The sequence below is a fragment of the Halyomorpha halys genome, unplaced genomic scaffold, assembly GCF_000696795.3.
Source record: "Halyomorpha halys isolate HHAL.00 unplaced genomic scaffold, Hhal_1.1 Scaffold159.1, whole genome shotgun sequence".
Lineage (NCBI taxonomy): Eukaryota > Metazoa > Arthropoda > Insecta > Hemiptera > Pentatomidae > Halyomorpha > Halyomorpha halys.
Genome location: NW_027109188.1, coordinates 191,637 through 197,409, shown reverse-complemented (window position 1 = coordinate 197,409; position 5,773 = coordinate 191,637).

Below are 5,773 nucleotides of genomic sequence, written 5' to 3'. Positions count from 1 at the left end.
TTTCAAGTGTATATGAAACATACAACATATTTACTTATTGTATTATTTTGTACAGTTGTAAATTACAATAAATAAATAATCAAAAAAAAATAATTAGTTTAAAAATCATGTTTAAGGAAAGTGATCCGCTAGATTTCACAAGATGATATTTATATTAATTCTAAAATAATTTACTGTTAAAAAAAGAAAAATCTTCTAATTCGATAAGCAATTTATTTAGCACTATTTATATATCGGTCAAACAATCTGTTTCACATTCCTTTATCAAAGTTTAAATACCCATCAAACTCTTAATCTTTCAAATATTATATTTTCAAGCTAGCAACTCTAGCAATTGCCGCTAATATTATTTGACACAAAATTTGTGGTTTTGAATTATGACTATAGTAAACTTACAATCGTATTATGAAAAGGAATTGGTTGCGTGTTCGTTCGTTCAGCTCTTTACTTTGTTGCCAATCAACGCCATTTTGTTATCAAATATGTTATATTTTATGCTAATAATAATAATAATAATAATAATAATAATAATAAAAAAATAAAAAGCTTAGAGAATCCGAAGGTTCGATGCCGGTACCACTAATCGTTTTCGACTCGAAACAGACTCACGTCCTAACCCAAATCTACTAAATAAGTCTTAAGGCATTCACCCCACCTATGTTTAGGTCTACCCTAGGGATGTTTACCCGTCGGTTCAGTGTTTATTAACAAGTCCCATAACCTTACACTACATGCATTATGTATTTGTTACATAAATCGAATAGGATACAGACTTTTTTCTACCGTCAAAACTTTAATGTGTAGAATGAGATACTTAGTTTAGGTTCGAAGGTCAATTCTGTGAGAATAAAAGAAGTTGAAGGTAAAGTACTTGCCGTAGTGCTATAACCTGAAATATATTTACCGGGTGTAGTTCTCTCTTTCTAAATTCTCCGGCTAACTCATTCTTTTTCATTCCAATTATTTAACGTAATATTTTTTTTCTTTTTTTTTTTAATAATATATTTATTGATATTTACAACTGTATACACATATATACAACAAGTAAATCTGCTGTAGGTGACATAGTGGCATGATAAAAACATGTGGAGAATCTACCCACTGATAGAACTCCAATTACATTTCTAGAGGAGAAGATCTGGAGGCCATCTTCTTTTCAGACGCCTAGGAGGATTATTAAGTAATGAAGGAGAAGCCAGGTTAGAAACAAGTGGATTTAGGTGGTTGAGAAGTTTATTATGGAAGGAACGGTATCTGGTTCTGGCCAAATCGGCAATATATGGCACATAGAGGTTCTGATGGATGACTTGATTTGTGACAAAGTAAGGAGCATTAAGGATTTTGGACTGTAAGGATTGGATTCTGGAGGAATTTGATACGTAATAATTTATTTTCAAAAACCTTAAGGCGCATTACTTCCCTTAGTAAAATAGGCCACGCATCGTATCCGTAAAGAACATGGGGAAGGATAATAGTTATGTAAATTCTAACTTCTAAGTTTTTTCATAGAGGGCGTGAGCTAAGCAATTTCAGAATTCAGTAATAAAAAGGTTTTCACATTTTTTACCACTTATCTTATTATTTCATATTTTTTAAATAGATATTCTATATATTATTTTCATCACCTGTTGAATTCGAAATTCTCCTTCCTTTGTGCCTCATACCTTTGACATTATTATTTTAATAGCCAACAAAGGAATTAAATTCAGGACAAAGGAATGGGATTTTCTACTAAAACCTAGGATCACAACCCCCTTCCCCCTCCCTTCCTCGCAGCCTACCTGTAATAGGAGATCCCAGGCTTAGGAGAGCGAGAAGGATTATTATAGTAATATTAACTAACATACAATTCGAGAAAGCATTTCTTTTTTGGCTTTGTGGTGTTTCAAGTATGGAATACTTTTCTTAAATTTGAGACTATTAAAATAAAAACTATTATTATACTAAAAATACATGTTTTTCATTTTAAAAAATAGGATATTCATCATTCTTTGGCACCATTAAGTTACTGTTTATTAATAATAAAAATAAAAATTTTATGAATGAAATTAATTTACCGTTTAATTAATTAATTAATTAAAAACTAAGTTTTTCATTCCATGAATTTATTTACTGAAAATAAATTAATAAATTTAAATTACTATTTAATCAATAGTCAGGAAAAACCTTCTATAAATTAAGTTAAGTTATTGTTTAATTAATAATTAGGAAAAAAACAAACTTCTATCAATACAATTTAGTGACCAGGTGCAGATGAACATGGAAAGAAATAAGTTTTGTGAATGTCGACGAATTAATGGCCAGTTATGATTAATCACCAAAATCATAAACTTAACATAAATTACAGGACAATATTATAAAGAACCATACAATTTTTATACATAGTATTGATTGAAGTCAATCGATATTCCTGAAATTATCGATATTGAAAGCTAGCGGATCATCTGCTGCACTGCTCATCTCGCCTTCTTCAAATTCGTTCCATGAAAATTTTCCACAGAATTTCCCTCAAGATTTCGGCCTCTCCAAAGTCTGATTTATGATTTCGTATTCGACAGAGCTGTTTAAGATATGACGCTTCAACCCTTCCTACTTACTCGGTTGGGCAGTATTTCACTCCACACGTTTCTAGGTTCCTAACTCCTTCTGACATTTCTTTTTTAATATCAATATCGCGCGTCTTTAACGATATATAGGATATTTTGTTAAAATGATTAAAAAGGCAAATTTTTAAAAATTACTATTAGATTCTAGAAAAAAATATTTTCTATTCATATCTATGTATAGTTAATATATAGAAATAAGATGTATTCCTAAAATGAATTTCGCATATAATATTTTAATGATGATAAACCATAATTATTGTTTATTGCATAATATGATATGATGAACAATAATTTGTTTATTCAAAAATAAAGCTACTCACCAACAGACAGGAACACAGGTGGCTAACCCCCCTTCCCTCCTCCCCAACACTCCCCCCGCTATCATAAACTACGTCTTATTCCGTGGAAAACATTTTCAGTTATAAAAAAGTCCTAAAGGAAATTACTTTTCCCAAGTGTTCCTTCAATATTTCACTTTATTATTTATTTGACCCAGAATTTTACCGAAAGAGATAAAATGGACTTAGACACAGATGAGAAGAGTGTTTGGGATAGGAACAAAGGAAAGGTTTTCATATCGATCGCTCCCAGCTCGTACACTTGTCGTGCCACCTTAATCGCCAGCGTTTGACCTTTGCCCACCTCATTAAGAATCGATAATGTTTAACTTAGCATATGTAATCCGACTCGTCAATAAATATATTTAACAGAAGGTTGGATAGTAATGGACCCTTATAGAACCCACTATAAACAACATTTCTGTAAGTATTTTACACTAAAAATAAACTTAGCAACTTCTTCAGTCGTACTAATTAAAATTGTACACATACAATATACATTGTCTCTCGATCTTCGAAATGTTCTCTCAATATTTCTAGGAAACACTGATTGTTTTTAATAACTTTTCAGTTCATTTACCCTTTTGTTCCTTTACTTTTCTGTTTTTATTCAAACACTTTTTTTATATGTCGAATATGTCGTAACCCCCAATGAAAAAATATTGACAAGTAAACATACTTAATCTAGTTTAAATAAATAATTCAATTTTTATCCATTTTTGTACTTATAACACTTTTTATTTTTCTTATAAGTCCAACGTTCCCTGTCTAAACTGTCCAGCTGTATATAGGTACAACGAAGCAATTATTGGACAGAATTTATCAACACAATAATGATTTGAAAAAAAAGGAGAGGGGTCCATATAAAACGGCACTAGTACAACATGCAACAAAAAACCAGCACTTTATTGATTTTGAAAGTACAATGATTTTACATAAAGAAAATAATACATTCAAAAGGAAAATACTTGAATCCATTTACATATCTGAAAGTATTAATTATACTGTAAATTTCTTGTATCTGAAATTTGAACCAACACTTTACAGAGATATCAAGTAAAATTAATTTATGAAAAATATAGGATAAATTAAATGTGGAGAATTATAATTGGCCTTGATTGGATTTTTACTAATGAAATAAAGAGGAAAACTAACAAAAATATAATTTTAATGCTTGAACTGAGTGGAGGAAGGTTACAAGCATTGTTGTGATAAAGTTTTAACAAGTGACTGTGATAAATAAATTTTAATTTTGGTTTTAATGTAAAAGTTGACTAATTAGGTAATTAGACATGATGTAGGATATACTTATTAACAAAAAATATGTTTAACTAATGCTTTTAATGTTTCATAGAAATTGTTATTGTGACCTGGGCAGAATAGCCTGCATGAAGTTGAGTGTTTAAATAATTTTATTTCCAAAATTGTATTAAGGTAAGATAAAGTATAAATAATTAATGTTAAGTATTTTGAATTGTTAAGATCATACATGTAATAAAATCTGTTTTATGGTAGATGTCCCTGGTAGATGGCCGGATTGGCCGAAACGTCGGACTTATAAGAAAAATAAAATTTGTTGAAACAAAAGTGGAGAAAAATTTAATTATTTATTTAAACAAAATTAACCAGTCTCAAGAAAGTGCATTATAATCCTTACACAAATACTACTAAACATAAATCTACTCAATAACTTTCAAGAAAGTTTGATGGAATTCAAAATTTATAAGATGGTACGCAGCTCAGAATGTATACATTTTCTTCATTGTTATTATATGTCAATAGATTTACCTACTTTTTTGAAGGATACGAAAAAATTGACTCTGTCTCGAGAGGCCAAAGTCAGATGGATTGAATGTGCTGATCAAAGATTCTTCCACCTTTAAAACCAAATTTTAATCAGTTCCACATTCAACTTGGAAATTATTTTCTTTCTCATCCTCCTTAAGTGCCTTTCAGCGTGGGCAATTAATGCTTGGAATTTTATATATTAATCCAGATTGATATTTACTGTCTATTGGGTCCTTTGTTCTGCTATATTTTTTAAAAATTTATTGTTCGGTTTGAAACTTAATGATATAGTTTCCATATCATAATCCTTAATTATAAGTTTTTTCTACCAGATATTTCGAGGATTTCAGTATCCTAGACCATTATGTCAAAAATAATTTCGAAAAAAAAAAAGCATGTCAATCGGTCCAGTAATGTAACGAAATTCGAACCATTCCCTTTTATGTAAATATTACATAATTAAGTGATTATATTAAGTGAAAATAATAATAATAATTAATTCTCTCTTTTATATTATTTATTCTTTTAGAATTTATATTTTTATTATAAATCGTAATAGTGGCAGCACCCGGACCATCGGTCATTTATTTATTAATATTTTCTTGTTTCCGTTGTTTATAATCAGTTTTTACATAGACAATCTACAGTTCAGGAAAGGATTACTTTCAACTAACATTGCCTGGCATGTGATAGTAGTGGGAGTTCAAAATGATTGGTTCGGTTGCCCCCCCTCTCCCTCCCCAATACTCATTTCATTCATCTCAATTGCTCGTAATTCATCGGGAGAAGACACAAAGACAATTAAAAGGGGGAAATGGAACGTGATTCTGTAGAAGCAGCTAAAGAAATTTTATGTCCTCTGAGGTTCTAAGGACTGGCTTGACAAATGGTCACACTATTCCAATTGAATAGGCTTTTCCAGGCTGCAACACAACAGTTGGTATTAACTAGAGAGTTTATAGTTTAATTTACATAATTAACACTGAAGTTTGGTATTCATATTTTAAGAATAAGATTGTTCGAGAGTTAATGAGACAGATA